Source organism: Alosa sapidissima, chromosome 1 (assembly GCF_018492685.1).
Source record: "Alosa sapidissima isolate fAloSap1 chromosome 1, fAloSap1.pri, whole genome shotgun sequence".
In the NCBI taxonomy this organism is placed as follows: Eukaryota; Metazoa; Chordata; class Actinopteri; order Clupeiformes; family Clupeidae; genus Alosa; species Alosa sapidissima.
The window spans coordinates 34,906,621-34,916,774 of NC_055957.1; the positions used below are offsets into that span (position 1 = coordinate 34,906,621).

The 10,154-nt window shown below is 43.0% G+C and overlaps 1 long non-coding RNA gene across 1 annotated transcript; it reads left to right on the plus strand.

Annotated features, from left to right (window-relative positions):
* The first annotated feature begins 2,786 nt into the window (after window positions 1-2,786).
* On the plus strand, window positions 2,787-8,526 carry LOC121719080. The gene is made up of 3 exons (XR_006034148.1): window positions 2,787-2,867; window positions 3,630-3,633; window positions 8,512-8,526. It is a non-coding gene; the product is annotated as an uncharacterized LOC121719080 (long non-coding RNA).
* The last annotated feature ends 1,628 nt before the right edge of the window (window positions 8,527-10,154 follow it).

Genomic DNA, 10,154 nt, shown 5'->3' on the forward strand with positions numbered 1-10,154 from the left:
TCGAACAATTCATTTGAACAGCGGCTCCCTCTCCAAGGCTGAGGCTAACGCTGAAGTGCTCGTCAAACATCGGGAGGCGGCGCCAGGAACAAAAGAACCACAGCCACCCCCCTCAAGGACTTTTCCACCTACGCACCACGAATCCCGGGGGCCTAACAGAAGAATCGTAATACTTGTTTCATGAGCAAAATATAATCCTTTTAATAGGAGAATGGAGACTGAAGGCAGAAAGACATCTGCACATGTGCACTGGAAACCTCTCATGTTCACACTGCCTGTTGGAGTGCATTTAATGATGGGAATGCAGTGTGTGCCTATTTCATGAGGAACATGGCCTATTTGTCCCACCCCTGCCTGTTCAATTGTGTAAGCAACACAAGCCCTGTATCAAATTGTCTCACACACACACACACACACACACACAGACACACATAGATACACATACACACACGCACACGCACCCCCACCCCCCACACACACACAAACACACACACAAATACACACGCACACATATACACACACACACAAACATGCACGCAAACACACACACACACAAACACACACACACAAACACAAACACATACACACATACACACAAACACAAGTCATCCATATGCATCAGAACAATGACAGCCGGACAGTAGGAGAAGTACGAGAGCGAGAGCTCCCTTCCATTCCAGAAAAGTGGTGAAGGTTTGCCATGCTGGTCCACCATGCGAAAAGCCACTTCCCCTCCATCCACAGTGAAATCAGTGCGCAGAGAGGGAGAATGAGTTCTGAGCGTTGGGACAGAGGGGAACAGTGTGGGGAGCACAGAGAGAATGGAGCCAATCTGGAATGGTGCAGGGCAAGTCGACATTAAATGAATAACTCTATTTGATGGAGTTCGTGCACAAGTGTCGAAGCCTTGCCGTGCCACGGTGCGCCGTGCCAGGCATTCAGGTTTTTTTTGGCGTGACGCTGAAATTGGAGACATTCTGTGACAAAATGTGCCTTGAGTCAGGAGCCGCAGTGTCGCTCCAGAGCCTGAGCCCAGGGTGCGCCAGAGCGGTCAACCGCCAACCAGGAGTGCAAAGCCATCCAGCATGGTCCAGGACCCCCTGTTTTATATACAAGAGAAATACCCATAAACACACATACACTACATAAACAGAGACGCACGCACGCACGCACGCACACACACACACACATACACACACACACACACACATTGCTACTCTATTATTTAAGACATGCACACCCACATAAACACACATGGAGACCTGACTGCAGCTTGTTCCGATAAGGTCATCATTTGGGAGTATTTCATTTCCGCCCTTGCGAGCACAGCCATAACTCCTGGGGGTGGCGGCAGGTGGTTCCATCTCTGGATCCTGGCTTTGCTGCTGCCGCCGCTGCCGCCATGCTCCAGAGGGGGTGGGTGGGGTTGGAGGCTGCCACAGCGCCAGCAGCAACATGCATTCCGCCACAGCGCCTGTCTGCCTCACTATATTTATTATCCTATCTTACAGATGTGCCTCCAGTCAAACAGAGTTGGGGAGGAGGGAGAGGTAACAGCGAGGAGGAGGCGCATGTGTGTGTGTGTGAGAGAGAGAGAGAGAGTGAGAGAGAGAGAGAGAGAGAGAGGGAAAGGGAGAGAAAAAGAGAGAGAATTCATCTGTAATGTGAAATTGTAAAGGGCCAGGGCTGCCACCTACAAGCTGGTCTCCCTCCGGCAGTGGCAGAGGCACAATTACACATTCATTTGATATCCTGGGGCAGGCTTCCTCTACTTAATCTCACTCCCCGACAAGTGCCCCACCCTCCCCCTGCTCTCCCTGCCTGCCTGCCTCCGTCCTTTCCTCTCCTTCTGCTGCATCGACTTGGGGCTGGATCACACACACACAGCTTCTCTTTCTCTCTCTCTCACACACACACACATTATACACAGCTGGCAGGTGACTGTCTGTGACACACAGAGCTGGATGCAGATTCCTCAGTATGTGTTGTATGGGAATTGTTTAACCACAGAAAGCATTTCATGTTAATTTCCTCTTGCTCTGCTTCTCTCTCTCTCTCTCTTTCTTTCTCTCTCTCTCTCCCCCTCCACACTGGTTAGTGTGGCTGTAGTCTATGGTGTGATTCCCATCATTATCCCTCGGATTAAACCATCTGCTGTGGTCTCATTAGGATTGGCCATTGTTTTCATTTTTTTCAATTCCAATTCTGATGTTAGTTATTTAAAACGATGAGACTTTGAGTTCTTTCATAATTCTGAAATATATTCTTCACTGAATACATGAATAAACACAATTCTTCTCAAGGGGAAAACACTAATAACTGTTGCTTATGGAGGTGAATAACAATCAAAACTTTCTTAATGCAATCATCTATGCAATCTAAAAGGGCATTCACAGTAAATCAGGACAGTTGAAGTGGACAATGACACAGCATTTCATATGAGTTAGCTGTCTGAATGTGGCTAGATAACTATGGTTTGCTTTGGGTTAGACTCAATTGCACATACATTCTTGCATGTATTCATTTGGTAAATGCTTTCATCTAAAGTGACTTACAAGTAAAGTACAACAACCAAGCAAGAGTGAGTGAGGAGACAAGCACATAAGCACTGCAATACTGATACAAGTCCACATGAACAATACTAGAGAGAGGAAAGAGAGGTCTGTCATTTGTGGTGCAAGGCGAGAGAAATCGGCCCAAACAAAGCACACTTCTAACAAAACCTTTTCACGTGTATGAACAATGGACAGGCTGGTGAAGAGTTAATTGGTAACTGTTATTATTACAAACTCGATTACTCTGACTCCATTTAATTAATAACTTGTATCTCGAATCAATTACCAAGTAACTAGTTTATCATCTATAGGGTAAAGCATTGCATGCCTATGATAATTAGAGATATACAATTGGTAAGCAGATTAACAATTTATCAGACACTAAGCCTTAAAAGGTAGATGTAATCAACATCACTGCAGTCGAATGTAGAAGTAAACTCACATAGTCTACTGTAACAAAGTAGCAAAGTAGCAAAGAGTAACAAAGGAAACTTAACCAACTCACAGAGGTAAACTTAAGAAATTAACAAGTTAACTAGATGTACCGCATAGCGGTACAAAATATGACCACCGCTCAGTCCTGTATATCCGCTCCGCGAACATAAATCACACTAGATAGATAGATACTTTATTGATCCCCAGGGGAAATTCAAGTGCTACAAATCTATTCACCTTTGCAGTGCAGGCTATTTGCTGTGCGGCCCGCACACACACAGGCATGCCAAACAAGCACTAATCAATTTGTATCCATCTTCTACTCCATCCCCCACTCTTGAAACTTTTGTGTATGCTTGTTTGGCATGCCTGTGTGTGTGCGGGCCGCACAGCAAGTAGCCTGCACTGCAAAGGTGAATAGATTTGTAGCATTGTTATAAAACCTTTAAAATCTCTAAACAATCACAAGTAGGGCAGTTCATCACAGTTCATCCATTGCAACTGGAATGATGACAGGTCGTGTACACCGGTAGGATACATTTGGGGAAAGCAGAAGGTATCAGTTTTACATTCATTTATTTATTTACAAATAAAACAATCCCTGTCATTTCCACGCAGTTTTCAACAGCTATCAAGAAGAGAGGTCATGCCATGGATTTTTGTGAATGTTTCTTCTTCTACATATGCAAGAGTTTAGTCATCTAGTTCATATGATATTCAACTTCATTGTCAATGCACAAATTAAATACCAGTAGTCTAAAACAAAATGCAGTTTTACCCAGTGGTGCAAATAACTGACATGTCCAAAAGGGCCTTCATGAAATGCGTCTCTACTGTTCATACACATTTTAACGGGCCAAGTTGAAGAGCTGCTGTCCGTTATTGTTCGTGCAAATTTAGGCTGATTCATGTTCCTTTGCATTTTGCAACTGTGAGGTCCATGGTTAGTCTGGCTTTCGTCAGACCAAGCTCAATCTTTTAAGAAATCGAAAAAGAAATCGCCGGCAGATCAGGCTGTGTTCACCCAGCCTATGGTAGGCGCCCAATAGAAATATTGTTTAATTTTGCGATTGAGATATCCACGCACTGGCGCTCCCTCTGCGACGTTCGCCCCCCAGTTTCAGAGCTATTCTAAATGCAAAAATGCATAGAGGAAGTTATGACAAAACTGTGACTGTTAACAAACTATAAGCTATATAAGGTAGGCCCTATGCTAGGCCTATTACACAACATACATTGTGACTAGGCTATGCTGGCGACCCAAATAAAATCTCCTTTGGGAACCGATGGCTTACAGTATCAAGCGGACTTAAGCTGCCAACTCTTGGCGAAAAGTTAATAGTTTTGCATATCAGCAGTAGGCCTAATACATTTCACGCAGCGTGAATCACGGAAAGCGTGAATGAAGTAGGCTACAGTAGCTGAAGGTCTGTGGCTAAAGCAGCCATAAGTGTTATCATTGTTTGGATACTTCACACACACACATGCTTTTTAATCGCATAGACCAGTGATTCTTAAACTAGGGGTCGCGACCCCAAATGGGGTCACCAAAAACTTCCGTGGTCGCCAATTATTTTCTGTATTCAGTCTGAAATTATTATTAGGTGAAACAAAGGAAAATAATATTGGCCTTTTTTGCCTTTTTCTTATTTACACGCAGTTAAGAGAAGAGAGATAAATGTTTTCGTCTTTTAACGAGATCTGGTTCAGTCTATGGGCTACTGGTCCGCTGATAGAAACAATGTAACTATCTGCTCCCACTACGCAAACTCAACTTGTTCCCGCTATTTTAAGTAAAACAAAACAAAAGACATAGGTAGCCTACTAGCCAAAATGGACAGGTGGCTGCTTAAAAAATTGAACAAAAGCTCGGAAGTGCCATCTACCAGTGCGTCTACTCCTCCGTGATCCTCAGACGGGACAAGTCTACAGGCCGGTGGACCAAACGAAAATTTTCCGTAGAAGTGTAGTGGGGCTACATACCCACCAATTTTCATGTGCCCCGGTGTTTCGGTGTCCCTGGTATCGTTGACCAAAATTTCAGGAAGTATATGATGGGGAAAAAAAAAGAATAAAAAAACTTTGACAATCACTATATGACCGCTTCGCTAGCTTTGCTAGCGGCGGTCATAATAATAACAGATACACCAGATGAAAACAGAATACCAAATAAGATTACAAACCCAAATATTAAAAGATAGAAAGAGGGAGGTGTAATGACGTCACTTTTCAGAACCAATGAAGGAACTGGAAGCGGCCAAAGGAGATCATGAAGCTTTCCGCGCTCTGTTGGGAATATAACAATTGATTAGAACCAGGGGCGCAAAAGTGAAAGTGAGGGGGACCAAATTGTGAACACAAACCCATAGTGAGATCAGATTTCCAGATATCGGATTGCCACCTCTGGCCCACTTTCGACCATCATATTTTAAACTTGCCAGAATATTAAGATAATACCATTGATTGTTTTCAAACAATTGTTTTTTGGGCTAGTCTAGCAACTCTCCGTTGGCTTGTGAGCTCCAGAAATCGAAACTTAATCAGGCCTTTGAAATCATGTATAGAGTCGTTTGGTGGGCTTAACATAATGATTGATGGCAGAGTTGCAACGGTTTGGCTTGAATTCCCTGCTACTTAAAAAAAACAAATATCCTATTGCGTCCTATTGCGTGCAGAGGGAATTTGAAAGACAACTGATTATCCTGACCCTCGGACTGAGCACTGCGAATGGTGAGTGCCCAGACCCTACATTTTAATGTGGGTCTGGCTCGCCAGGCTACCAAATCAACTCTCCACTGTGTGTTTGCAGTTAATATTATGCAACGTTAGAACTTAACAAGTGTTGGCTTAACAAGTTACCAGTCCAGAACATACAGAAAATTGCAACAGAAAGTTGCCTTTATAATCAACTATTTGTTCCAACAGCATTTAAACAAAGCATTTATAAAATTGAAAAAAAATAAAAAATACATAAGAATTCAAATAAAATACTGTTACTGTAGTGACTGTATCACATTATCCCAAGCTTCAAAGAGCTCCCCACGTCTGTGACAGGCAGACGTGACACCGCTAAATTCTCAGCTTGTTTATACCCCACACTGAACGCATAAAAACGCTAGGCCCATCACTCTGGGGTGTGGTAGCCTACTCTCTGGGATTTATGCACCAAGGTAACTGAAGTATCCAATTTGTATCTTGAAATTATGTTTGAAATAAATGTCTTAGAACAAAAACGTTGATAGACTTGTATTTTATAGTTAGGCTAGTGAAAACGAGTTAATAAGTAGGCTAGTTGAGTTTGTTATCAAAAACATAACAGCTAACGTCATGTTGAGCAGGAGGAGTTGAGCACTATGCTACCATAAATCCTCAAATTATGCCCAGGATTGATTCTATTTATAGCAGGACAAATAAAGGCAGGTTCCCATATACAAGACGGGGTAACAATTGCCTACCCTACCAACAATTGCCATCAGTCCACTAGAATACATTGTTTGATTTAAGTCAATGAAATAACCTCTTCTTAATATTTTATTATATGTTGTATTGTATTGTATTATGTTGGTTGGATTAATAGCCTACGTTTGGCAAAGAAAAGTCGTTTTCATCAACATCAACCTAGCCCATAATCACTCATTTGTGATTTGCACCCCCCAGTAAAAAATGAAAATGCAATATCATTCTGCTTTAATCGCCCCTCTCTTCAGTTAAGATGTTCAGAACATCTGGGTCTCCAACACACATTCTCAAGCTCATTCTCTTGCCGCCCCTTTCGAGCTAATTGCCAGAGGCTGAAGCCTACTAGATTTAAACACAATTGTTGCGACTCAAGGCATTCCAGCCTACGAATTTTATTTGTAAAAAAAGACCAAATCATGCATAATTAAACAATAACTCAATTTAGGCTACTTGGCTACGCAAAAAGGTTTCCATTACAGCTCAACCCCTATTCAATGAAGGGCTGCCTTGTCTCGCAATAAACAGCAGTGGAAATTCCGACACTTTTTCAACTGCATGAAACTTAACAGTGAACCATCAAATATCTTCCAGATTTCAGTGCCCATCAGTCCCAACATTTAGCAATATAATCAAACAGTCCAAAAGTACATTAAATCACAAACCAAACCGAAAATGCTTTTGATAGCCTACGGGTATGCATACCGCTCTAAACGAATACCAGCCTGCCTCAAATAAAGATGATGATAAATGATTTATGCTAAGCAAGTAGCCTGGATTATTTTATGATTGTTAGTAGACAAACTGGCTTCAGATATCCAACAGAGTGAATATGAGATTGTGCAGTCTTACAGTACTGTAGATGGCTGTGGTTAGTGATGTGATGTTGTTAATGGGGAGTTTTACAGTTAGCGCAAATCCTATATGTTATTATTTATTTAGCGTACCTATAAGGCTTTTTTTCCTTATCAAAAGTGAGGGGGACGACGGCTGTCTCTTCAGCACTGCGTGGGACATATCCCCCACGTCCCCCGTGCCTCTTGCGCCCCTGATTAGAACTCCTGTTAACCTAATAAATCTGACTCCGCTTAATGAGTTTCAGTTTAATGTAAAAACAATATCCATAGTAGGTTGATATGCCTACAATATAGACTGTTAAAGAGAGTTTTCTTATGACACGCGTTACTTCTAGGAATAATATTATGAAGGTCTAACTCCTCCACGGCCGTTTAATTCGGGCGGTTCCTAAAAAACACAACATGTACTAGTTCTGAAGATGGACAGAGGCTACAGTGCTGACTCAGACTGCTGTTCTCATCAGCGCGCTAGCAGTCTACTACACCCTGTGCTACAGAGGGTTCAGGCTGAGCCAAGGTTTCATTGTCTTGTCTATACCATCGCTGACAAACTGCCCATTGCTATATCACCCAATAGCCTACAATAGTCAGTTCTGCTGTATAGCTTACCACTCCAGCTGATTAGCATCTACGGCGGCGATAACTAATCCTACATTGTGGCAACACCGTTACCTTAGACTACGACTATGGTCAGTAAGTACTCGGAAAGGTTATGCGGATCAGGACAACAATTTATTCCTGGCTCAGAAGATGATGACTACACACCGAAGTGGTGCGGGAGGATCTGGCTACAGAACTCCTGGAGCTTCTTGTGATATATTCTTAAGTAGGCTCCTCACTTTATATAAGTTTAGATAGAAGTGACTTTGCTTTGATAGAGATTACATGGTTGGAGGTCACCTGATGAAGGGTCACCTGGTTAGGAATCACATGATCATTACTGTTCTGGGACTGAGATCTTTGCTTCCGTAAGACCCCCAGAGTGAATCAATCAAGACATGACAATGTACACATTAATTACATTTCCTGCTTCCTAGTTAGTTTCTCCTGGAAAAAGGGTAAAAGGTTAGAGATATAATCAAAAGTTGTTGTAGCAGCAACATGTGTGGGCCCACAATGGGGTCATACCATCATGTGGTAGAGTAATTAATCAACAGTTCACATGATCAAGAGGTTGATCAGCCCGGGAACATCAGGACTCATTACAGAGGGAATGAGAGGGGAAGAGAGAGAGAGAGAGAGGAAGACAAAGGAAGACAGAGAGAGAGGGGGGGCTAAGAAGTCAGAGCAAAGACAAAAGAGAAGACATCTTATCTCCAAGAGCTATCCCAATTTAAGTTCAACGCTTTCAAATATTCAAGACTCTCCCACCTGGCATGCACTTCATTGGATAGCTGGTGGGATAGGTTTAAATTGTGATGAAACCATGATCAGACTGTTGCCCACATTACAAGTATTAATGAATGTATTATTCACAACATAGATTGACACTGACACTTCAGAGGTAACCAATACTGTATGATAATTAGTTTGGCCTGGCACTAGTGTAGTTAGGAATGTGTCTTTGTTTGTGGTGGGGGTAGCCATGTAGCAGACCTTTGCAGCTTTGTCCTGAAATATTGGCCTTGCAACTGCAAAAGGCATTCTTTAGAAATGCAAAAAGAGTTGGCCAAAATGCTGGTCCTTACAGTGGTGTCTGTTTGCTGTTTGGTCCAACATGGAAAGATCTTTATGTACAAATAGGAGCATCCAGAGAGAGTGTGTACAGTATGTAGAAAGAAATTATTTCAGTGGGAATGAATTGCTTTGGTCGCCCTCCAGAGTTGAATTGATGGAGCTCACAACATCAACATACACAAACATAAAAAGCTTTCTCTCTCCCCCTCTCTCCTTGTCTCTCTCTCTCTCACACACACACTCACAGCAGCAGGCACAGTGCACGTCCACCTTAAGGACTGTACTGCTGCCCAGAGATTAATCACTGCACTGACAGAGGTGAAACAGCCTTGAAATTGCTGTGAACAGGATTCTGATTGCAATGTAATGGCATGGAACCGCATAAGTATTGTATTAACTTGATTTCTGACATTTTTGTATGGACCTTAACAAGAACCTTCCACTGAAGCAGTTCTTTGGAGAGCACGTTATCCAAGCATGGGTTTGCTCATCGACTAAAAAGGCCAGTATACTAATCTTGACCAACTAATCCTAATTCTCATGTAGGCCTAATGTTAGTCCAGAGAGGGTCGTTGTGGTGACCTCAGAGCACTACAGTAGTTCATATTAGCCCGGTTGGAATGCAGAACTCTGGCATTAAACGCACAGGACACCTTCACTTCATCTTCCTGTCTTAGTGATGAATTGTGAGAATTCAGACACAAATGCACAATACAGTGTTGATAAAAAGGGAATTTCAACATGCACACACACACACATAATAAAGATTTGATAAGAGGGCATTAAACATGTGCAAGCACACACACACACCCATACACACACACAAAAGCACACATACGCAGAGAGAGACTAGTAATAAAAGCAATGGTGCACACACCAGGCAAAATAAAACAAAAAGATGTGGCAACATCAGAGATCCCCAAAGCCCTCAACCATCAAACTCGTCAAAAAGCAGCGACAGCAAAGCAAGCGCCTTGTGAGTGTGTGTGTGTGTGTGTCTGTGGGTGCGGTCGATCCCTTTGGTGGCGCGTATCCCCGGCAGCCAGGCTGGATCAGGGCTCCAGGCCCGTCGCCGTCGTCAGCGTCCCCTCTGGGCTCTCCAGCTGGGGACGAGGCAGCTGTCAGTGGTGCGACAGCAGATAAGTGCACAGTGTCACCGGCGACACGCCAGGGA